Consider the following 26475-nt stretch of genomic DNA (forward strand, 5'->3'; position numbering starts at 1 on the left):
GTCTTGCTTCTGCTGACTTTCATTCCCCTTCTCTCCAAAGCATATCTCCACTTCTCCAGACTAGACTCAACTTGCTCTCTACTCTCAGTACAGATCACAATGTCATCTGCAAACATCATAGTCCATGGGGACTCCTGTCTGATCTCATCTGTCAACCTGTCCATCACCACTGCAAACAAGAAAGGATTCAGAGCTGATCCTTGGTGTAATCCCACCTCCACCTTGAATGAGTCTGTCATTCCGACTGTGCATCTCACCGCTGTCACACTATTTTTGTACATGTCCTGCACTACCCTAACATACTTCTCTGCCACTCCAGACTTCCTCATACAATGCCACAACTCTTCTCTTGGCACCCTATCATAAGCTTTTTCTAAGTCCACAAACACACAATGTAACTCTTTCTGTCCTTCTCTGTACTTTTCCAACAGTATTGTCAAAGCAAACATTGCATCTGTAGTGCTCTTTCTCGGCATGAAACCATATTGCTGCTCACAGATCTTCACCTGTTTTCTAAGCCTAGCTTCTACTACTCTTTCCCATAACTTCATGCTGTGGCTGATCAGCTTTATGCCTCTGTAGTTACTGCAGCTCTGCACATCACCCTTGTTCTTGAAAATAGGAACCAGCACACTTCGTCTCCACTCCTCAGGCATCCTCTCACTTTCCAAGATTTTATTAAACAATCTGGTTAGAAACTCTACTGCCATCTCTCCTAGACATTTCCATGCCTCCATTGGAATGTCATCTGGACCAACTGCCTTTCCACTCTTCATCCTCTTCATAGCAGCCCTCACTTCTTCCTTGCTAATCTCTTTTACTTCCTGATTTACTCTCACCACATCATCCAGCCTTTTCTCTCGCTCATTTTCTTTATTCATCAACTCTTCAAAATATTCCCTCCACGTTCTCAGCACACACTCCTCACTTGTCAGCACATTACCATGTGCATCTTTTACCACCCTAACCTGCTGCACATCCTTTCCAGCTCTGTCCCTTTGTCTGGCCAATCGGTACAAGTCCTTTTCTCCTTCCTTACTATTCAACTTCTTGTACAGCTCGCAATATGCCTTTTCCTTTGCTTTTGCCACTTCTCTTCTCGCCTTACGCCGCATCTCCTTGTACTCCTGTCTACTTTCTTCATCTCTCCAACTATCCCAAAACTTTTTTGCCAACCTCTTTCTCCTTATGCTTTCCTGGACCTCTTCATTCCACCACCAAGTCTCCTTGTCTTCCTTCCACTGTCCAGATGTCATACCCAGTACTGCCCTAGCTGTCTCCCTCACCACATCTGCAGTACTTTTCCAGTTGTCCAAAATTGCTTCCTCTCCAACTAGTGCTTCTCTCACCTGCTCGCTAAATTTCACACAACAGTCTTCCTCCTTCAGCTTCCACCATCTGATCCTTTGTTGAGCTCTCACTCTCTTCTTCTTCTTTACCTCTAAAGTCATCCTACAAACAACCATCCTATGCTGTCTAGTGACACTCTGTCCTGCTACCACCTTACAGTCTGTGATTTCTTTTAGCTTGCATCTCCTATAAAGAATGTAGTCCACCTGTGTGCACCTTCCTCCACTCTTATATGTTACCCTGTGCTCCTCCCTTTTCTTAAAGTAGGTATTCACCACAGCCATTTCCATCCTTTTTGCAAAATCAACTACCATCTGTCCTTCCCCATTCCTATCCTTGATACCATATCTGCCCATTACTTCCTCATCACCTCTGTTCCCTTCACCAACATGCCCATTGAAGTCTGCTCCTATCACCACTCTTTCATGCTTGGGCACACTCTCCACCACCTCATCTAACACACTCCAGAAATCTTCTTTCTCCTTCATCTCACAACCTACCTGTGGGGCATATGCACTGATGATATTCATCATCACCCCTTCAATTTCCAACTTCACACTCATCACCCTGTCAGACACTCGCTTAACCTCCAACACACTTTTAACATACTCTTCCTTTAAAATGACCCCAACACCATTTCTCTTCCTGTCCTCACCATGGTACAACAACTTGTACCCACCGCCGATGCTCCTGCTCTTACTTCCCTTCCACTTGGTCTCTTGCACACACAATATGTCTATCTTTCTCCTCTCCATCATATCAGCCAGCTCTCTCCCTTTACCAGTCATACTACCAACATTCAAAGTCCCCACTCTCATTTCCACTCTTCTAGTTTTCTTCTTCTCCTGCTGTTCATGGCAACGTTTTCCTCCTCTTCTTCGTCGTCTTCGCCCAGCAGTAGCCCAATTTCCACCGGCACCCTGTTGGGCAATAGCACCGGTGGTGGACGTTGTTAACCCAGGCCGCAACCAATCCGGTATGGGAATTCGATTCTGAGTCTGCATAGTTGGGTTGGCTTGTTTTACGCCGGATGCCCTTCCTGACGCAACCCTCCTCATTTATCCGGGCTTGGGACCGGCACTCAGAATGTACTGGCTGCACACATGTGGCTGAGTTGTGCATAGTATGTAGTGTATTTCACCTTAAAAAAATTTTTAAAGTGTATTTCACCTTAAAATTGTGATTGCTTGATATTTTTATTGCTATTTTCAATGCCTCATAGCTTTGCAAATATAACACACACAACAATCCACACACACACTCATCTTCAACCGCTTAGTCCAGTCAAGGGTCAGGGGGGCTGGAGCCTATCCCAGCAATCATAGAGCACGAGGTGGGGTACAATCAGGACAGGATGCCAGTCTGTCACAGGGCACAAACAGACAAACAAACACATTCACACCCACTCGCACACCTATGGACAATTTAAAGATCCCAATCCACCTAACCCGCATGTCTTTGGATGTGGGAGGAAACCGGAGCACCCTGAGGAAACCCACGCAAACATGAGGAGAACGTGCAAACTCCATACAGAAAGGCCACAGGCGGGAATTGAACTTATGACCTTCTCACTGTGAGGCAACAGTGCTAACCTCTCAGCTACCATGCTGCCCACAACAATCCATTCATATTTATTTATTAATTTTTGTGGTCATTAGCAATGGCATGACCAAGCAGTTAAGTCTGCTTGTTTTCAGTGTGGAAGGTTCCTGGTTTAACACCCGCCCATGCACATTCTCCAAGTAGCATGGAATTATGTCAGGAAGTGTCTGGTCTGCTTGAGGTTTCTTCCTCAAAATTGTCAGAAGGAGTTTTTCCTTACCACTGTTACCTGTGTACTTGCTCTGGGGGGTTGGTAAGATTAGACCTTACTTGTGTGAAGCATCTTGAGGCAGCTTTGCTGTGATTTGGCACTATATAAATGAAATAAACTGAAATTGAAGAGAATCCAGCATCAAACATGTACTAAACATCAACATGCAGATTCACCTCAGATCTGCTGGGGTGACTCCGAGTGAAAACAAGGGAGCAGCTGAAGAGGCTTTCTTAACAGTGTCATAACTTTATCAATTAAATAAGAAATGGTAAGTGATCTTAAAATATCCCAAAGTTTAATTTAAGAGCATCAATTAATACGCTATACAACTTAATAGAGCCTACTCATTTTTAAAAATCAAAAAGGCTTTCTAATTTCTGAATATTGTAACTCCAAATCCTTTCACCAAACAAGGTGAAATTATGATTTTTTAAATGAATATCTTGATACAAATATTAAAGCAAGTGTAATAAATCCCTTTGTACCTGTGCTAACAGAGGAAGTACAGAAATGTTGTTTGTTTAATAATGTACAGTGGTGCTTGAAACACTATGAACCATTGAGGTTTGACATGTCTGAATTTTGTAATGACATCAAATTCAGTCTTCTTTATATTAATTTCTAAAATGGTGGGTGACCTTTAAACACCCAGTGAAATCTAATTGGCAAAATATAAAAGTCAAAACAGTACATAGACTTAAGCATAATGGGCCTCATGTATCAAAGTTGCGCACTTGTGGCGTAAATTTACGGTGTAAATTTGAAGTACACCAAAGTTGCTGTGACATGTATTAAGCAGTGCGCACCTGCCCATTTCCAGCGTACGCCTGACGTGACCTTGATAAATGCGGCGGGTGAAAACAATCGTAATTATAATAAACACGCCCATAAATATTCAGACTCCACTTCAGACACACCCTCATTTTACGACATGGAAGCCAGGAAGACGGCAAAGAAAAAGAACTCCACCAATCACGACGCGTGCCAATAGAGCGTCAAAAGCGGCCGTCGTATCAATTGTTTTGTAGTATATAATCAATAAAGTGTTACAGTGGTCCCTCGTTTATCGCGGGAGTTACGTTCTAAAAATAGCCCATAATATGCAACGTAGTCAGCGTTATTTTTTACAATTATTATAGATGTTTTAAAGCTGTAAAAACCCTGTAAAACCACTTTATACACTTTCTCAATCAGGCACAAACATTTTCTCACTTTTCTCTCGTGTGTAAACACTCTCAAAGTTCAAACCTTAGTAGCAAAATAATACCAAACTGTTTTCAGGCCCAAACAATTGTTTGAGAAATGAAAATAGAACGTTTTCCTATAAGTAATTATGTTGGCTTTTAGAACTAAGGAATTTAATTTTAACGATCAACGTACGAGGTTGGACACATAAGAAATTATTAATAGTGACTGACTAGTATGTCACAGATCGCGCCTCTGCGTCCTGACGCCGCACCTTTTTCCACTCACACCTGGCTGCAGGTGTCTGTTTCCGAGTGACAAACACAGTTATGGGTAGTTGTTGGCGCTCTTTTTTCTTCTGGACGAGAGGATTCTTATAAACAGACACGCAGAACACAGAACACTGTAAAAAAAAAAAAAAGCATGCAAAATTGGACTAAAAACTCAGCGAAACAACGAGGCCGCGAAAGGTGAACCGCGTTATAGCGAGGTACCACTGTATTCTCTTTTCGCATGTCAATAATTCTTGACATGTGGATATTTGCTCGCTCAATTAATAAGACACGCCTAATCTGTCAGATTTCTTTATTTTTTAAATGTATTTCTGTATTTATTTTATTGTGACAACCGAATGGAGATGACAAAACCTGGTTGCAGCACGGGCGAATTAAGGGAATGACGAAACTACAGTTGTTATTATCAATTTCATTGTCTAAAACAATCACACCACATGAAGTTAAGCTCAGCGCTGCTCTGGCTCCAGGCTCGAAGTCTGGAGAAAAAGGCGAGCAGCGCTGTCTTTGCAGTCAGCGCTGTGGCCACGGATCGTGCTCCATAACAATCCAGCAAAGGCGGGATTTGTATTGATTATTATGTAGTATAATCAGGAAAGTGTTATTTATGTAACATATGCATTGATTTGTATAATGGCACTGTTTATCATGTTGATCATCTTCATTTTTATGTGGATTCCAGTGCTGGTTCATTTTGGTGTATAATTTACGCCACCTCTCGACCTGGTGTATATTTTCAGCACAGCGTACGCCAACGACCACATTGATAAATGCCAAGTAGCGCAGCCATATACGCTCAAATATCGCCGTACGCAACGTTGATACATGAGGCCCATTGTAACAAAATCATCACTTTTACAGACAGTTTACTTAACACAACTGAGAAGATGAGTACATGAATATTTCTAAGTCCCATAATATGTCTTGAACTTCATTTGCATCAACTATTAAAAAAATACAAACAGTACAGTACTGTATGGTAAATCTGTCTGGAGGAGGCAGTTCTTAAAAACTGACTTTATAAGACAAAGACTTGTGAGGAAAGCTGCCAAGGCTAATTTTTTTGTAGTACAGTTTATGGACGTACCTTCTGTGACCCTCTGCCTGTCCTGTAGTTTGGGATATCTTGAAGCCATGCAGCAGTAATGGTGTGGATGGCAGTCAAAGCAAAGCTCCTTGAGCAGAAATGCCCGATCAAGGCATTTGTGGATTGATCTCTATCGGCTTTATTAAACCCGAGCCACCAAATAATTTGTCTACTTTGCTATAAACCTGGTGTCTGCACTTTGAACACTTGCTCTGTTTCATAAGCATAGAGTGGTCACAGGCTCAGAGCTGCATGGTGAAATTTTAAAAACACACCTCGCTTCAAATACACACCATGACTGTTTTTGGTGATATTACTTTCCTCAAAGCCAATCAGGTCACGATTTACACAAAATATAAATTAGTTTGTTATCCCCTGCTGGCCGAAGGCGCGAAGGGGGATTATGTTGTGGCGATTTCCATCCGTTTGTTTGTCTGTCCCAAAAAAGGCGTAAGTGTACTGAAATCAACTCCTCTCACATTTTTAGGAGGAAATACATGAAACTACGTAGGTTGATAATCTGCATATTATCATATTATTCAAGTTGGGCCCATTTTACCAGAGTTATGGCCCTTGATGAACAAATCGAGTTTCTTAAGTGGGTGCCTGCATTCTAAAATCAACTCTTCTCACATTATTAGTAGGAATTTCATGTAACATGGTACAAGTCCTTGTTATAGGTTGGTAACAAGGTCAGACTGCACTCTACTGGTGGTTGGCTCTCACTGCGGTATTGTATCACTTCCTGTTCCAGAGCACAGCGGTGTTTTGCTGTATCTGTTAGCTGTTTAATCTGCATAGTTAGATTGATCTAGATAACTAGATAACATTCTTCACTTTGTGTGTTTTTAGGAATCCGCTAGCTTAGCGCAGCTATTAGCTCTTAGCCGGTTTAGCATGGTGACTTCTCCTGTCTCTCCCGCACTTTTCTGCGCTGGATGTAAAATGTTTAGTTATTCCTCGGCCTCATTTAGCAGTAACGGTACTTGTAATAAGTGTAGCTTGTTCGTAGCTTTGGAGGCCAGGCTGGGCGAATTGGAGACTCGGCTCAGCACCTTGGAAAATCCTACAGCTAGCCAGGCCCCTGTAGTTGGTGCGGACCAAGGTAGTTTCGCCGCCATTAGCTGTCCACCAGCAGATCCCGAGCAACCGGGAAAGCAGGCCGGCTGTGTGACTGTGAGGAAGAAGCATAGTTCTAAACAGAAGCCCCCTGTACACCACCAACCTGTTCACATCTCTAACCGTTTTTCCCCACTCGGCGACACACCCGCCGAGGATCAAACTCTGGTTATTGGCGACTCTGTTTTGAGAAATGTGAAGTTAGCGACACCAGCAACCATAGTCAAATGTCTTCCATGGGCCAGAGCAGGCGACATTGAAGGAAATTTGAAACTGCTGGCTAAGGCTAAGAGTAAATTTGGTAAGATTGTAATTCACGACGGCATCCATCCCACTTTGGATGGAGCAGCTCTCATCTCTAGAAATCTGGCCAATTTTATTAAACCCTCCAAATCGTGACTATCCAGGGTTGGCACCGGGAAGCAGAGTTGTAGTCTTACACACCTCTCTGCAGCTTCTCTCCCCCTGCCATCCCCCCATTACCCTATCCCCGTAGAGACGGTGCCTGCTCCCAGACCACCAATAACCAGCAAAAATCTATTTAAGCATGAAAATTCAAAAAGAAAAAAATAATATAGCACCTTCAACTGCACCACAGACTAAAACAGTTAAATGTGGTCTATTATTATTATTATTATTATTATTAGGTCTCTCTCTTCTAAGTCCCTGTTAGTAAATGATATAATAATTGATCAACATATTCATTTATTCTGCCTTACAGAAACCTGGTTACAGCAGGATGAATATGTTAGTTTAAATGAGTCAACACCCCCGAATCACACTAACTGTCAGAATGCTCGAAGCACGGGTCGAGGAGGAGGATTAGCAGCAATCTTCCACTCCAGCTTATTAATTAATCAAAGACCCAGACAGAGCTTTAATTCATTTGAAAGCTTGACTCTTAGTCTTGTCCATCCAAATTGGAAGTCTCAAAAACCAGTTTTATTTGTTATTATCTATCGTCCACCTGGTCGTTACTGTGAGTTTCTTTGTGATTTTTCTGACCTTTTGTCTGACTTAGTGCTTAGCTTAGATAAGATAATTATAGTGGGTGATTTTAACATCCACATAGATGCTGAGAAAGACAGCCTCAACACTGCATTTAATCTATTATTAGACTCAGTTGGCTTTGTTCAAAATGTAAATGAGCCACCACCTTAGCCACACTTTAGATCTTGTTCTGACATATGGCATAGAAATTGAAGACTTAACAGTATTCCCTGAAAACCCCTTTTTGTCTGATCATTTCTTAATAACATTTACCTTTACTTTAATGGACTACCAAGCAGTGGGGAATAAGTTTCATTACAGTAGAAGTCTTTCTGAAAGCGCTGTAACTAGGTTTAAGGATATGATTCCTTCTTTGTTATGTTCTTCAATGCCACATACCAACACAGTGCAGAGTAGCTACCTAAACTCTGAGTGAGATAGATTATCTCGTCAATAGCTTTACATCCTCATTGAGCACAACTTTGGATGCTGTAGCTCCTCTGAAAAAGAGAGCCTTAAATCAGAAGTGCCTGACTCCATGGTATAACCCACAAACTCGCAGCTTAAAGCAGATAACCCGTAAGCTGGAGAGGAAATGGCATCTCACTAATTTAGATCTTCATTTAGCCTGGAAAAAGAGTCTGTTGCTCTATAAAAAAGCCCTCCGTAAAGCTAGGACATCTTACTATTCAATACTAATTGAAGAAAATAAGAACAACCCCAGGTTTCTTTTCAGCACTGTAGCCAGGCTGACAGAGTCAGAGCTCTATTGAGCCGAGTATTCCTTTAACTTTAACTAGTAATGACTTCATGACTTTCTTTGCAAATAAAATTTTAACTATTAGAGAAAAAATTATTCATAACCATCCCAAAGACATATCTTTATGTTCGACTGCTTTCAATAATGCTGGTATTTGGTTAGACTCTTTCTCTCCAATTCTTCTGAGTTACTTTCATTAGTCACTTCCTCCAAACCATCAACATATCTATTAGACCCCATTCCTACCAGGCTGCTCAAGGAAGCCCTACCGTTAATTAATGCTTCGATCTTAAATATGATTAATCAGTGGTGGACACAGATAACCAAAAAATTAACTTCAATAACAGATTATCAGATAACTGAAAAGTTATCTTCAATAAAGATAAAACAATAAACCACCCAAAAATGTATCGGAAGTTACAGATAACTGATGAATTCCAATATTATCTCTGGCATATTTACATCTACTAATAAAACAAATTTAAAGCTTCTAATAATATTAAAAATAACAACAGACCCAAACAATAAGACCACACTTTTTTCTTTCTACATTCAGCTCCTCCTGGAAGCTCTTGTTTATTACAGCCCTTCCAACACAGCGGCACCTTGATAGCAGCCATAAAGCTAGCCCTCTATCAACGACAAAGTTCCGGTCATGCGGAGGTCTTGAAAAATAAAGTCATATTGAGTTATGGTGTTGATTTATAAATAACATTAATACCGATAGAATAACTCCATTAATGTCAATTCTGGCATTTGTACAAAGTTAAAATATAACATATATCTTTTAATGTTGAATAATGCACTAATTCTGACATTTTGTAACAAAGAGACAGATCGCAAAGGATTCTGGGTAAACGTGCCTCTGCTAAACACTGATTGGTTCAGTCATTCATTATGTAAACCAACACGTTAATGTGACATCTGTCATGTGTTGGTGTTTAAATGTGCATTTGTAAAATATTCCATTTTTTATTTGTAAAAACAGGCATTTTTACGGAGCCCTGGAAGTGTCATCACAAAATTTTTTGCATGTGGAGAGAATGTGCGCATGTTTGCGCACATTCTCTCCACATTCTGTCTTTACAACATTCATTTGATGTTGTAAAACATGCTTTACAGTGTGCGAGATGATTTTTCATGCAGGAATTTTTTGGACCAAGTTTCAGGTTAAGGTTGCGTCCTGCATCGTGTAGTGTTCATGGAGTATCAAGCTGCAGTCAACATCTGACGACTACCTCCTGATCGCCGATCGTATGGTCGAATGAGAATCATACCTGTTTGATATATTATTGTGGTCGGCCGTCGTGAGGTTATCCTGCTGCTGAAAGCTACAAGCAGCATCCAACCATTCGCACTGTGCCTGTGCAAACACTGCAGAGCTGTCTTGTAATAATGTTATTATTATTATTATTATCATTATTATTATTATTATTATTATTATTATTTTGCAGTTGTTTTGTTTTTAAAGTTCATTTGTAAAAAAAAAAAAAAGCCATTTGCAAAGCAAAAAAGTTGATTTGACAATCATCTGACATAACCGGGGTCAAAATAAATAGAACACTGCCATCTACTGGTTCCCAGACACTGCCATGAACACTACTGGCCAGTAGATGCTAGATGGCAGTAGAGGCTTTCAAAACAAATTCTGGATAATCCCTGTCTGCTCACATTTAAAATGCGTGGAATTGAACAAATGCAATTAAAAAAAATCAACGTCTATAAACGCAGAGAATATATTCAAGAGAGTTTTAGGCACTAGAGTTTAATGCTGTTGTCTGTGGAGCCTGAACAGAGTGTCTGAAATGCATTTGTCCCGTCGTGACATACTGAGATTACATCATCCTACCCAAAATGCACTGCGGGGCAGAGCATGTGCTCACAAAACCTTAAAAATTAGCACATTACTTTAAAACTAAAACATATATCTGATATTTTTACTTTATGAAACTTCAGACATGACAGTAATTTTAAATAACTTGTCCAAAATTAGCTTGGTTAAAATTTGAACCATAAGTTAAAAATGTATGCCTCTGGATGACTTAGGTCATATTGCCCGCATATCGGTATGGTGTTAAAGGAAATGTTTTTTTTGTTTTTCCTTTTGGGGTTGTTTTTTCTTTGTTTGCAGAGGATTGAGATGCTTTTTATACAAGCAGTTCTCTTTTGTTTGCAAAGGTTGTTACTATGCATCTGTTACAAAACTGAACTAATTTTAAAAATGCTTGTCCCTGTTCAGCTTTGTTTATTTTGTTTATCAGTTTAAAAGTTATCGGACAAAAATTAATCGGAAGATAATAGGGCCGATAATGGTTTTTACAGTTATCTAAAAAGATAATCCGATACTGAAAACATTATCTTCGATAATTATCTGTTATCGGGTTATCGGAAGTGTGCCCACCACTGTGATTAATCTATCGTTATTAGTTGGCTATGTACCACAGGCTTTTAAGGTGGCAGTAATTAAACCATTACTTAAAAAGCCATCACTTGACCCAGCTATCTTAGTTAATTATAGGCCAATCTCCAACCTTCCTTTTCTCTCATAAATTCTTGAAAGGGTAGTTGTAAAACAGCTAACTGATCATCTGCAGAGGAATGGTCTATTTGAAGAGTTTCAGTCAGGTTTCAGAATTCATCATAGTACAGAAACAGCATTAGTGAAGGTTACAAATGATCTTCTTATGGCCTCAGACAGTGGACTCATCTCTGTGCTCGTCCTGTTAGACCTCAGTGCAGCTTTTGATACTGTTGACCATAAAATTTTATTACAGAGATTAGAGCATGCCATAGGTATTAAAGGCACTGCGCTGCAGTGGTTTGAATCATGTTTATCAAATAGATTACAATTTGTTCATGTAAATGGGGAATCTTCTTCACAGACTAAGGTTAATTATGGAGTTCCACAAGGTTCTGTGCTACGACCGATTTTATTCACTTTATACATGCTTCCCTTACCAGAGTTATGGCCTTTGATTAACAAATCTAGACTCCATCACTTTCATGAGTGGGTGCCTGCATTCTGAAATCAACTCTTCTCACATTTTTTAGGAGTAATTTCATGAAACGTGGTGTAACTCCTTGTAATAAGTTTGTAATATTCATATGTTCATATTATTCAAGTTGGGCACATTTTTTACTAGATTTTTGGCCATGGTCAGTTTCATGAGTGGATGCCTGAATTCTGAAATCAACTCCTCTCACACATTTAGGAGGAATTTTGTGAAACTTGGTGCAACTCCTTGTTATAGGTTGGTTATATGCATATTATCATCTCGTTCAAGTTGAGCCCATTTTACCAGAGTTATAGCCTTTGATTAACAAATCTATACTCCTTCACTTTCATAAGTGGGTGCCTGCATTCTGAAATCAACTCTGAAATCTCACATTTTTAGGAGTAATTTCATGAAAAGTGGTACAACTCCTTGTAATATATTGGTAATATTCATATTTTCATATTATTCAAGTTGGGCACATTTTTTACTAGATTTTTGGCCCCTGTCAGTTTCATGAGTGGGTGCCTGCATTCTGAAATCAACTCCTCTCACACATTTAGGAGGAATTTTGTGAAACTTGGTGCAAGTCCTTGTTATAGGTTGGTTACATGCATATTATCATCTCGTTCAAATTGGGTCTATTTTACTAGAGTTGTGGCCCTTAATGAACAAATCTAGACTCCGTCAGTTTCATGAGTTGATGTCTGTATTCTGAAATCATTGCATCACTATCGCATAACTTGAAATGTTATCAGAACATAGCAAGCACTTGTACTAAAGCAGCGTTTTCCAGCAGGGGATATTGTGCTCTCAGAGCACTCTTGTTCCTTGTAAATGTGGGTCTGTGAAAGGCAAGACATGCAGCCACAAAATCTGCAGGATCGATCAAAGGAGTTAGGAACAATAAATGTGAAGGAAACACTTGTGCCTTGTGACAAAGAGCATTTTGGTTGAAAGTTATTGTTGTTGAGGATATGTACCGTATGCTTGTTTCTATTTTGCATTTCATTTAATCTGATAGCTGATAAATATATTTAACACTTTTTACACAACTCTAGTTCATATTGTGCTGCTGCGGCTGACATGAGTTGTTAATTAGTTCACACTTCCACATTCCTACCTCACTGACCAGAATCATCACAACCTGTAACTGGTTAACCTCAGCTGTTTCTACAAAGAACATACTTACCAGCAGCTTGTATTTGTTTGGTAATCAGTAACTAGCCCCTTGTAGTGTTTGGGTTAATGCAGAGTCACTGAAAAAGAGACATCATGAAGTCCATCAAGTCCTCAAAAATGTGTTTTTTGTACTGAATGCATCAGTTTTGGTGACTGTATCGGTCCTTGACAACACAGTTAACTATAAAGGAATTTGCTTCTTTATAGTACAGCATGCTGAATTCAGAAGCACTCAATCTTTTCAAAATGGAGAAAGCATTTGAACAAAGGCCAGAGTGCATTTCCAGAAAGCCAACACTGTATTTTCCACATCTCCAAAGGCTCTGCTGTGCTTCATGTGACATACACAAAATGTAGCTGTAGAGATTGCACACTATAAGCATCCACAGGTATCAGATTTTTTTGACCTGTACTTCTGTACGTGTGCTAACTATGCATTTGTCACAAAACATCTCAGAAAATCATTTGCTGTCGAGATCTGTACAACTGATCAAAGCCTATACGAGGTCTATTAGAAAAGTATCCGACCTTATTATTTTTTTGAAAAACCATATGGATTTGAATCACATGTGATTGCGTCAGACAAGCTTGAACCCGCGTGCGCATGCGTGAGTTTTTCCACGCCTGTCGGTTGCGTCATTCGACTGTGAGCAGGCTTTGAGTGAGGAGTGGTCCAGCCCCCTCGTCTGATTTTTATTGCCAGGAAATGGCGGAATGATTTGGGCTTTTTTTCCATCAGAATTTTTTCAGAAACTGTTAGAGACTGGCAGCTGGAAACCATTAGAAAAATTTATCTGGCTTTCGGTGAAAATGTTACGGGCTTGGTAGAGAATAAGGAGTTTTACTGTCGCTTTAAGGACGGCCCCCAGCGGCTGTGGGGTGCGCCACGCTCCGAAGCCGCCATCGACAGGCTGAACGACCATTTCATTTTTAAACGGATGGCTGTCTGGATCCGTGACCATCGTGTGCCATTTCTCTGGTTATCACAAGAGCTGGACATCAACCATTTTCCGGCAGATTTAACTTTTAACAAGAGATTTTGTCATGGAAAGCCGAGCGGAGGCTTTGCGCGTCACGATGGATTTGCTACTGGAGCGAGACAAAACCACCTCAGTTTTGGTCTCACAGGACGGCTTTGAGATGGCGTTCAGACAGCTGTCGGTGGTTTTTCCATCGAGTGATTATCCGAGAAATTGTGGATGTGCCTGGACATGCCAGAACATGTCCCGTGAGGCTTCATCACGGCGTTGCTTTGCGCCATGCGGCACCGCCGCGACGTGCGGAATTCCGCACGTCTGTCTCAATGTGCTGAAAAAGTGCTGATGTCCACGTCTTTTCACAATTCCTGTGCTAGTCAGACGACATCCCGGATAAAACACAGCATCCAGTTTGGAAATGAATGGCACATTCCACTGTTACAGGAGTTTTTGTCATGGAAAGAGGAGTGGAGGCTTCGCGCGTCGCGGTGGTGCCACATGGCGCAAAGCAACGCCGTGACACGGGACATGTTCTGGCACGTCCAGGGACATCCACAATTTCTCGGATAATCACTCGATGGATAAACCACCGACAGCTGTCTGAACGCCATCTCAAAGCCGTTCTGTGAGACCAAAACAGAGGTGGTTTTGTCTCGCTCCAGTAGCGAATCCATCGCGCGAAGCCTCCGCTCAGCTTTCCATGACAAAATTTCTTGTTAAAAGTGAAATCTGCCGGAAAATGGTTGATGTCCAGCTCTTGTGATAACCAGAGAAATTGCACATGATGGTCACGGATCCAGACAGGCATCCATTTAGAAATGAAATGGTCGTTCAGCCTGTCGATGGTGGCTTCAGAGCGCGGCGCGCCCCACAGCCGCTGGGGGCCGTCCTTAAAGTGACAGTAACACTCCTTACTCTCTACCAAGCCCGTAACATTTTCACCAAAAGCCAGATAAATTTTTCTAATGGTTTGCAGCTGCCAGTCTCTAAAAGTTTCTGAAAAAATTCTGATGGAAAAAAAGCCCAAATCATTCCGCCATTTCCTGGCAATGAAAATCCGACGAGGGGGCTGGAGCACTCCTCACTCAAAGCCTGCTCACAGGTGAATGATGCAACCGATAGGCGTGGAAAAACTCATGCATGTGCACGAGGGTTCAAGCTTGTCTGACGCAATCACACGTGATTCAAATCCATATGGTTTTTGAAAAAAATAATAAGGTCGGATACTTTTCTAATAGACCTCGTATTTGTACGTTAATACAGACAGCGTTTGAATCCATTCATCTGTTTTGGATAAACAGCTGTGCCTAATCTACTGTCAGATGCACTGGATATGTCACCACTGATCCCTTGTACTGCTTTGAGATCAGCATTGTTGAACTTTTTGTCATTGCTGCTTAACGTTTGTACACTGTAAATCAAATGTTCAAAAAATTAAAGTGCATCCATCTGTTTTCTACACCCGCTTCCTCCAAATAAGGCTCATGGTTTGGGGGGGCTGCTGGAGCCTATCCCAGCAGTCATAGGGCAGGATACACTCTGGACAGGACCCCAGTCTGTCACAGGTCCACATATAGACAGACAAATACATTCACACCCACACGCACACCTACGGTCAATTTAAAGTTTCCACTTCACCTAATCTGCATGTTGGAGGGAGCCAGAGCACCTGGAGGTGTCAGTTCTGCCATAAAGAGCTCTCTCCTTCTAAAACTGACTGAACTCCTGGGCCCGATTTGATGATATGTGGATCAGGTGTGTCAATCAGCTTGAGGTGCGCCACCTGTGCAGAGGAGAGAGAAACAGCAGCAGCAGCAGGAACAGAGCAGGCAGCCCACAACACCAAAAGCACAACCAGAAAGATGTCCTGTCCACCAAGGCAATGACTGGTGCAGATGACTGTTGGACGGATCATCATCTGATCCGCTCCAGGATCCAGTTGATTATCCACCCCAAAACCAGGCCTGGACAATGTAAAACTGTCAAAGGGTTCAACATTGGCAAGCACAAAGACCCAGAAACAAAAGCAGAGTTTCAACAGTGCCTAATAAAAAACTCCCCACGAAGTATTCCATCCCGGCTCCTAAACATTGGGAGGAGCTCAAAACAGCCATAACAAAAGCCTGCCAAGGAACACTTGGAATCCAAAAGAGAAAGCACTAGGAGTGGTTTGATGAGAATGACCAGGTCCTCCAAGGGGTGATCGAACAGAAGTGAAAAGCTTTCCTCAACCTCCAACAAGAGAAAAAGTCTCAAATCAGCAAAGCAAAGAAACTCAACAAAATGAAACTCACATACTGAAAAATCAGTGGTGGATCAACAAGGCTGCTGAAATCCAAGCCCTTGCCAACAGTAATGACAGCAGACGCTTTTTCAGGTCCACCAAAGCAATCAACAGCTCCTCCACCCAAGGACAAGCACCTATTTGAAGCAAGGGTTGCCTGAGTCTGTTCAAGACCAAATAGTCAGGGAGCCAAAGTCTCAAAAATGGGTTGAACCTGACATGGTCCGCCATACTTTTATTTGTGTTTTTCATGTTAATTCTGACCCTAAGCAACAATAATTGGAGGGTCTGCTCTGCCGGAAATATCGCAAAAAAAAATTGTGCCCATTTTAGTGTATGCATCCTTCACTTTTTATCAGAAAAATGTGAGAGGTGATTCTTTCCCTCAAATCGTCAGTGGTTTGGGTAGGCTGTCAATAAATACATTCCACAGAACATATGTGCTGACAACATACACTGACAAAATAACTCTTAAAACACTTTTCTACATGATTTTGGCTCAATTTAATGCAAATAATAGGCTTTTTCTCACTTTTTTTTTCAATATTTTCAGCTTTACTTCATTGGCAATCAACTATTACCCCAAGTTATGACATCAGCCAATATGCCATTCTTTTCACCAAACAGTATACTCATTTCACAGAAAAAAAATTATAAAAATCCAACCAAAATCAATTGATCTGTGATGATATTAATACTAGCTAGCAATCACCAGGCTCAGAACCTCAATAGAATTTAGGCTACTCTCAAAATTCCGAAACTCATGCATTATTTGAATATGGTTGTTGTGTCCACATTATTTAACATCATGGCCTATGCATCTTTTTAATTTCAGCATAGCCCTTTTCTTGTCACACAAGAAATATAATACAGCAAAATGAGTTTCATTAATTTATTGAAGGAACAAAATATTTGAACATAATATCTGAACAAAATTAACTTGGTGCAGGTCCCTGTGAGGTGGGATAATCAGGTGGGAGTCACACTGCAGGTACTGCTGGGGACAAACCTTCACCCTCACCGCCTGAGGAGACAGCAAAAAAAAAAAAAACAGCTGGGTGGGTTATACAGCAATGTGATAAAAGATGCTCCCCCACCAAGGGCCCTGTCCCACTGTCATTTAGAAGGATTTGCGTATGGATTGCGCACAAAATTGGCCCATATTCACCAAACATCCGCAATATCCGTGTAACATGCCTGTATGAGTCGGCCGTCATACGAACATGCCCGTGATCATCTGCAGAGGCATGCATATCCGCAGCCAGGATTTCTGAGCTGTCCAAAAATCTGAATGCGGATAACATCCGCCTTACATACTCCATATATACTCAATTCATACACAATACATACTCACTGTATGCGCTGTATATCTGCCATTAACCGCTGATATCCGCAACTGACGGGGATTTGCGGCTTGGCAGCAGACCGGGACAGTGTGTAAAACAGATATATATCGTGCCCATCATGTCCACATCACAAACTAAAATATGTTGTAGCGAATGCATACAAACTGGCCAAAAATAAAGCGTTATTACACCTGCTTTGCAGCTGATTTGTGCACAGTCTGTGAATGCATAACAAACATGTCACGTAAACCCAAAGTGTGGCAGAAAGCGACATACCTGCCAGTCAGTGCGGTCCAGCTGTGTAGATCCACAAAGATGTAGCTGCTGCAATCCAGGACTTTTATTTAACACCAACAAAAGGAAGAGTTGCTGTTTATCCACAACTCACTCAAAAAAAAAGAACACCGTCTCACACCCCGAGTGGCTTCCCCCCTCCCGCTCTCCAAACTCATGAACAGTTAACCCTCGCATGACAAAATGAACATTAACTCTGGGATCAACTTGTCCAAGTCCAGCAAATGCTCCAGAGCCTGTATTGTTGGTGTGAATAGTGATGCTGACGGCCCGAGTGCGCTTCTTTTATGACCGCAATGCAGATGCCGTGCACATGCAACACGTGCGCGATGCATTCATAATACACCTGTAATACTGCCGTGATAATCGCAATGTGTCGGATCAGTTTCCTCACTACATGCGTTATATAACCATGATTGTTCGTCATATATTCGCTATATACTATTAATATATCCTTAATTCATACTGGGACATTTGTCATTTTTGGCCATTTTTGTTGCGGACGACAACAAACGCCCACGATTTGTATACTCAATTCATGCGCAATTAATCCTCTCCCCAGTGGGACAGGGCCCTAACACAAACACTCACACATGCAGTCTACTTACATGTCGCTGTCTTCAAGCACAAAATCCTTGAAAATCTGTTGGGGTCACCGGTGCAGAGACATGCAATCCTACACTTCACATTGGCTTTTGCACAGGGGCATCCTCGGGCACACATGCTTTTCCTGCAGCAGCAGTATTTGGTGTGTTTGAGTTCAGATGGTTTTGGCTCTTTCAGCATCATGGTTGACGCCAATTTGCCATTGACAAGGTGTCTCCCAAAATCAGTAGCAGCTGGGTAGGTTGGCTGAACCATGTGTGCCCGTTTACACACAGCCAACTGATGCAGAGCTCGGCGCAGGTGTAATAGGAACGCATCTTCAGTTGGTGGAAGGCAACGCATGTCTCCTTTGATGCTCACAAAGAGATGGGCTCGCAGTGCATCCAGAGTACCACTAAAATCACTCCTGTCATACAGTGACATCATGTATCTCCGTGCTGCTGTTATAACCTCTTCCTGAACATCCAGGCTTTTCTCAGGGTCACCATACCTGCACAGTGTTATGTGCAGATGCGAGTTGAGGAGCGGACCAGCGTCTGACTGAACCCAGCGCTAAATAACCAGAAAGTGGTTCCAAAAACAAAACAAATTTATTTCCCTTTTGTGCAATAATTTGTGTACAACATAAATGTGCGGTTGTCTGGCGAGGTGAAGGACGGCGCGCTCTCCAGCGCCCAAATGGATCGAAGCCCGACGCTTCTGGACCCAAACTCACCGCCGAACACCCCCCAGGTGGATACGACAAACTAACTCTGTGAAGGATGGAAAAGGTGAGGTAAGTCAACAGCTACAACAAATATCCTTCAAAGGCACACACTATCAGCAACACATTCAGGTCTGAATTTAAGCTTTATGTAAATGAGCAGCTTCTCACAACAGGTGGAGGATCATCATTCCGTACGCCACGGCAGTGAGAAGCGAGCTGCACAATTCTCATCAATGTTCAAATATACTGCGTAACAAAATACCAAATTACTGTTAACACTTATTCAGACAATCATCACCTCTGATGTGTGCTGACAGCATGTGTCCCTCACCCGTCCTCCTTTACAGGCACGATGTGTCAAACCCAGGCGCGGTCCTCAGCGTCTCACAAACGAACGTCACAAGGTCGAGTTCCCGGCAAGTCTGCTCGAATCACTCATGGCTTAAATGTAGAACGCCATCTCATTATCTGCTTCAGCTGAAAGTCTTTAAGTTTGCACGTGAGCATCATCCACAGGTGCTGCAAGTCATTAGGCCTGCACGTGAACATCCTCCACAAGTGCAGCCAATAATGCTGATGAGGGTGAAGGACTCTTCTGCCAGCACCTTCTCCACAGACAAAAAACCAGTTTGCATACCACCTGGAGAGCAAAGAAAAGAAAACAACACCAAAATGTCCAGCCAAACTCCCCAACACACAACACACAGTGGCAGAAGATCTGTCAGGTGTTTAATAGTAGTTGTGTAGGCCCGCCTTTTTCCTCTTCTGTACAGATAGCTCACTGTGTCACATCCGGTAAGTATGTAAGTGCTGAGGAGAAGGGATGTTAGATCTGAAGCTGCAACATCATACTTCCCTGCCAGAGCTTCTGTGATGGCATGAACAGGTAAAAAGATATCCATCTTCTTCACCCACAGCTCCTGCAGCCTAACCATACGTATGTGAGATGTAGTACATGCACATCATGACCACATCTGTGTCCGTTGTAACCACTACAGCCCGTTTGTGGTTCAGAATTTGTACTGAGTATGCAATGTGAGCAAATATCCTGGTATCTGCCTCCTCATGTTTCTCACAGGAAAGTTCTGGAAGTTCAACTTGACAAGAGGATAGTGCGACCAGGATCACAAAAGATTCCACCAAGAATAAGTGTGCATCCTGCAGGAAGTGACTTGTTTTGAGCTACCCATGCTTCCCCTATGTAGTTCAACAGGTTGGCTTTATTCATTGGATGGTGAATAAAGCCTTTCCATTCAGGTATAGGGAGAGTATCATATGGCTTGTACTCCTTAATTTTGCTAAGGCAGGTCTTCATCCTCCCGTCTCATTCTTCACCTTTCAGACTTTCAGCAGGGGAGAAATCATATCGATCACCAACAAAGTGGACGCAGTCACACTTGTCTGAGAGGATTCCAAGGAGCTGCCTCAGGTACTTTCCTTGTAGTTCATGAAAGGTGCTGCTCCCAAGATGATGGTAACGTTGAATGAACGCCATGGCATCTACGACCATTAGTACAACAGGCTTGTCAGATGGCGGTAGTTTGTCCACTTCCCCCCATGCTCTGCCAAGGGCTGTCTTGATTGCAGCCAGGTAGTCTCCCTTGTTTCCTTTACACATTGTGTAACTTTGGTCAAGGGATGGCTCTGGCTCAAACAGGGAGGCTGAGTAACTTGTCCATTCATGACCAAACACTTCCACTTTCCTGTCTTCCTCTAAGTCCTGAGCAAAGTATAAGTTCCGCACAACTGCACTCTCCTCTTCATAGATCTTTCTGGCTTTGAATGTCATGGACATTGACTTCTTTGGCTTTGCTGTGAAGGTTGAAAGTTTAATTTGGGCTATTTTCTCACTGTTTGTTCTTCTTGCTGCAGCCAGGGCCTCTAGTCCTTTTTCATGAGCACAGATCAAGTCAGCAGATGCGGCTTTGTGGCCTGTTGAAATGTTGATCAACTCCTGTTCTTGACATGTGAAAGGATTGATCATCTGGTTGTTGATGACATTTGTTATTTTCTTTACACCTTCTGCCTCCTTTGCACCTTGGCTGTCCTTGTGGTGTTCTGTGTCATCTTCATCCAGGTGAGCCATAGCCTTTGTCTGCTCTGATATAGCTGTCAGAACTGGAAGAGTTTTCAAGTATTTCTCCATGGCTGCTGGCTGGTGACTGATACCAGTGAAGATTTTTGTCTTGGCATCACGGTTGTAGGTTTTTTCAAGTGCCATGTCTGTCCAGACACCATTGAACATCCCCTCTATTTGACATACAGTGAACTTCCCATCCTTGAATTCCCTATAGATGTTTGGAGCCAGGGTAGGCAAGCTTCTCATAGCTTCTAGATAGTGGGGCAGGCAGGATACGTACTTGTAGTGGCCAGCAGCTACAAGGTATGGTAACATCTTTTCCACTTCAGCCAAGTGTTCCTCCCACAGACCTGCATGGATGAACCTTTTAAGAATCATCACCTTATCCATGTACATTAGCCAAAGCTTTGTGGTAGGTGAGGTATGTGCTTCATCAAACTCACCCAACAAACATGACAGCTTTTTCAGTTGGTCAGTTGCATCAGCACACACAGAAGTTGCCTTCTCTACATTCTCTTCTGACAGGGCATCTATGAGTAGCTGGACATTTTGGCTAAGCACACACATGTATTCCAGGTCCCTCTCCTCTTTGACCAACCATCTAGCAAATGCTTATCAGTGTAGGACAAACATGGCTGCATGCACCATAGTGTGGGCATGTAGCATTGCATAGTAGTCTTTCCCACTGATTATTTTGTTTGCTGTTCCATGGAGACAGACATCAGCTTCAACCATGATGTCTTCGATTGCATCAAATGCCCAATGGCTCCAAGGAAATTCTGAGCAATATGGAAGCCACCCATGCGCAAGATAAGTTTAGCATTCTTCTCTTTGTTCTTCTTCTGCAGACTCAGAGCCACCTCATAAATTGCTTGGTCACATGTGATGATGGCATACTCTTGACCAAGTTTTCTTGACACATCCATGCAGTACTGCAGAGACTTTTCAACCACATCTGGGTTTGTTGGTGACTTGGGGAAGAAGGGACCATAGCTGATCACAGTTGCAGGGGTTGGGTCTGGGATGAGAAAGGCTTGGAACGAACGCCATGTTGGAGCAGGGCAACTTGGTTTCAAGTCTTCCAATAGTACATTAGGGCAGCTATGCACCAAATGCCAAAGGATATTCAAGTGGTCAAGAGGTTCTGCTAGACATACAGGAAGCTTAGGCTCTGCTTCAGCTCCAACCAGGGAGCGACTCTTTTGTCGATCTTTTAGACTGAGGTGGCTTTCCTTGGATTGAAAAGGGTGAGGAGATCCCAGGGCTGTTTGGCGGGTTTTCAGTAGAGGTAAACTAAGCATTGGTGTGGGGTCTTCATCTGGATTCTTGTACTGGAATATCATGTATGTTGTGCCATGCAGTGTTCTCCCATCCTTTGTGTACTCTTGGAAGTCAAGGTTATCAAATGCAAACTGTGTGAATCGTCCAACCTTCAGGTTTGTTGGTATGAAGACAAGATCTCTAGCTGTCTGCTCTTCAACTGCTGTTGCCATTGTTGTAATATATCTCTGTGCATCTGTGTAGCTGATGCTGTTTCCAAATCTATTTAGGAGTGACACAGTCAATTTGCTTCTGGTTTCTTTAAGGATGTGCAACGCTGTCCCAATGTGTTTTGGTGTTGGCATCTTGGCAACTGCTTGGCAAACATCCTGGGCAAGGTTGAGAACTTGTTCTTGCTGCTTAGGACTGAGTTTCACCCATCCGTCCTCACCTAACTCTGGAGATGCATCTATTATCATCCATGCCAGGTGGTTATACAGGTTAGAGCTTACTCTTCGGGATGCCTCAATGTATGACATCTCTAGCGCCAGCATCTGGTGACTTCCACTGGCTTGAGCCATTTTGGCTTCTCTTGCTTCCTTCAGGGCCTGCTTACGTTGGTCTTGGATCTCCTTCCGTATTCTCTTTGCAGTGTGGTAGGAAGAGACTATGGTGTCATCTGGTGTCAACTCATCATCACTTTCTTCTTCATACTCTGCCTCTTCAGTCTTTAGTTCTTTCAACTTTGAGAGCATGCAGCCAACATTCATTTCTGTTGAGCAAATCAGGCTAGAGCATCCTTTCTGTGGCACAACCATTATTTTACAATTACCACCTACTTCATAGTGCCTTCTAAGGCGGGCAATCAAGGACTGAGATCTGAATAAGTTAACATTGTGAACCCCATGGCATTCCAAGTATTTACAGAATTCATCCCTCAAAGCTGTAACAAAGAATATGGCATTGTCTTTGAAAAGGGGCTCATCTATTCGAGATATGAGTTGGTTCAGTGCAGCATCATATGGAGTGATGGCAGTACTAGTCTTTTGTGGACGCTTTGTCAGGTAGTTGATCATGCATTCCTTGTGGTACCGGAAATCCTCAGCAATCATATCAGTGCATTTATCTCCATCAGGACCATGAATCTTGTGTAGCATCTCTTCATCTTCAAGTTTGTTTGCGTTTGCCCATACTGCATTCTGCATATCATAAGTGGTGACCAAAATGAGGTATCTATTCCCCCTGGTTGTGCGTGCTCTTCCACAAATGAAGCACTCTTCCTTCTGTTTGATTGGCTGTGGCATTGGCATCCGTGTTTTTTTAGTAGGCCTGCTACTGTCTGGCTCAGGATTAAGTTCTGCTTCAACATTATTTTTTTTTCCTCTTCTGGTCAACAGTTTTGCTATTTGTGTACTTTGCACGGCATTTTGTGTGCCACAAAGGACTCCTCCCCAGAAAGTCACATTGAGGTTGTAACTCACTGTCAAGTCTACACGAGACATCGTCCTTTCTGTTGGTTACTGCATATAAGAGCGAGGGGTAGCCTTGATTTGTCACTTTCTGAAGGGGACCAGCGTTACTGTCTGTTTTCTGACATATTACGCAAGCAGTATAAATGGTACTGAGCAGCTTTCTCTCCAGCTGCTTGGTTGAGAACTCAGGCTCCATCCTGTACTCTTCACTCTCTGGTCTCCTCTCCAGTCCACTCCGCTTCTCTCCAATCTTCTCTCCTATCCTTTCCACTATTCTCTTTTTCTTTTTCAAAATGTAGTGTAAGTGTGCCATGGTGCTAAATATCCAGTAGGTCTTTCGGAATTTTGAGAGTAGCCTAAATTCTGTTGAGGTTCTGAGCCTGGTGATTGCCAGCTAGTAGTAATATCATCACAGATCAATTGATTTTAGTTGGATTTTTACCATTTTTTCTGTGAAATGAGTATACTGTTTGGTGAAAAGAATGGCATATTGGCTGATGTCATAACTTGGGGTAATAGTTGATTGCCAATGAAGTAAAGATGAAAATATTGAAAAAAAAAGTGAGAAAACGCCTATTTTTTGCATTAAATTGAGCCAAAATCATGTAGAAAAGTCTTTTAAGAGTTATTTTGTCAGTGTATGTTGTCAGCACATATGCTCTGTGTAACTGGAATGTATTTATTGACAGCCTACCCAAACCACTGACGATTTGAGGGAAAGAATCACCTCTCACATTTTTCTGATAAAAAGTGAAGGATGCATACACTAAAATGGGCACAATTTTTTTTCACGATATTTCTGGCAGAGCAGACCCTCCAATTATTGTTGCTTAGGGTCAGAATTAACATGAAAAACACAAATAAAAAGTATGGCAGACCATGTCAGGTTCAACCCATTTTATTGAGCTTTTGAGACTTTGGCTCCCTGACTAAAAGATGACATCAGTGCTTATTGGAATGAACACTTTGAACACCTCTTGAACACCAACCCAATCACTGAGGAGGAGGAAGTGCTCAGCCATTTACTGAGACATTGTTGAAGAAGTCAGCTGAACCCCACCTCTCAAAGAAAATCGTGTTGCCCTTAAAGGCATGAAAAACAACAAAGCACCCGTGGAAGACAACATTCCATTTCAGGTCTTTAAAGAAGGAGGTCCCTTTCTACAATGCCAGCTGCACCAACTCATCATCAAAAATGGACTCAAGAATAAATACCAGCAGACCTGAAAAACTCAATGATTATCACCATTTACTAGCTGAATGGAGAAGTCTGACTGTGGAACATCACAGAACCTTCTTACTATCTACTGCAGGAAAGGTTCTTCATGGATCGCCAACAGTCGTTTGAGATCACTAGCAGGAAACATCCTTCCTGAAACCCAGAGTGGCTTCCGACCATCAAGAGGGACAATAGACATGATCTTCAGTGTCTGCCATTTGCAAGAAAATTCTCAAGAGCAACACCAACCATTGTACCTCGCCTTCACTGACTTGACAAAGGTGTTCAACAGCATGTCACACCCACTACTGTGGAAGATCCTGACCAAAATGTGCTGTCTGGAGAAATTCATCAAGATCCTGATGTTTCTGCACAATGACATGTCTGCCAAAGTTCTTGTAAATGTCCCAAAAACTGAAACCTTCAATGTTCAATCAGGAGTACAGCAGGGCTGCATTGTCACCTCCACACTCTTCACCTTCGTGCAAACAGTCCTCCAAATGATCAAGGAAAGGTTGCCACCATTAACTGACATTGTGTACAGAATGGATGGAAAGCTCTTCAACATGAGCTGAGTGAGAGCCAATAAGAAAATCACCACCACTTTGCTCATGAAATTCAAGTATGCAGACACCAGCATTTCATCCTTAAGGGCCCCTTCACACATAGCACGGATAAGTAGGAATCAGGGTGAATCACGGCGAAACAGCCCGCACAAAAATATCGAGCCGACGTCGGGAGGGACACATGGTAGGGCAGGCGTGAACGATCCCGCTGCGACGATCATGCACGAGCGTGCACGAAACCATTGCAGCGGGAACACATGCCACCTGCGGGATTCAAACCTGAAATTTACAAAATCTGATTTACAGAAACTTTTCTACTGCATTACCATCGCTGTCCCATAAAAGGTGTGTTAAACGCCTGAAACCAACAAGGAGATAAACGTATTTTAAAAAAATAATACCACACACCATAAAAAAACACCACATTTTATTGAATCCTTCTTATCGAGCAGACATTACAAGTATGAACCATCTGTTTCTCTGTAGATGACCCATGGTCACAGACATACAGTCATGAAATGACATGAATGGAGCAGTTCATGCACTCTTATCATGTCTACATCTGCTGGCCTGGCGTGTCCAGCCAGCCCCGTGCACGTGTCCGGCCTGATACGTGTGTCCTGTGGTCGGCACCCTGCAGGACAGACACCGTGTCATGTGGAACAGAGCTTACGTGGGTGATGTGACATTCTGATCGCCCTCTGCATGTTATGATATGATGGTCCGTTTCACCTGGGACAGCCTGTCAGTGTGCATGCCGTGCGCTCGCTGCAGCCCATCGTAACAGCAATATATGTATTTATGTATGTCCACATGAGGACAGTAAGCATACACACGCACGTCAAAGTGGACAGTTGTTAGGTCATGTCTGTCAAAACACGATACTTGTT

General features: G+C 42.3%; 1 protein-coding gene and 1 long non-coding RNA gene across 2 annotated transcripts in view; both read left to right on the forward strand.

Moving 5' to 3' along the window:
* The window catches only part of dmd (dystrophin), a 1392820-nt gene that overhangs the window by 1145785 nt on the left and 220560 nt on the right, over positions 1-26475 (forward strand). The gene's annotated exons all lie outside the window — the stretch shown is intronic.
* On the forward strand, positions 936-24667 carry LOC117514023. The gene is made up of 3 exons (XR_004561775.1): positions 936-946; positions 3117-3122; positions 24199-24667. It is a non-coding gene; the product is annotated as an uncharacterized LOC117514023 (long non-coding RNA).

The sequence above is a fragment of the Thalassophryne amazonica genome, chromosome 1 (assembly GCF_902500255.1).
Source record: "Thalassophryne amazonica chromosome 1, fThaAma1.1, whole genome shotgun sequence".
In the NCBI taxonomy this organism is placed as follows: domain Eukaryota; kingdom Metazoa; phylum Chordata; class Actinopteri; order Batrachoidiformes; family Batrachoididae; genus Thalassophryne; species Thalassophryne amazonica.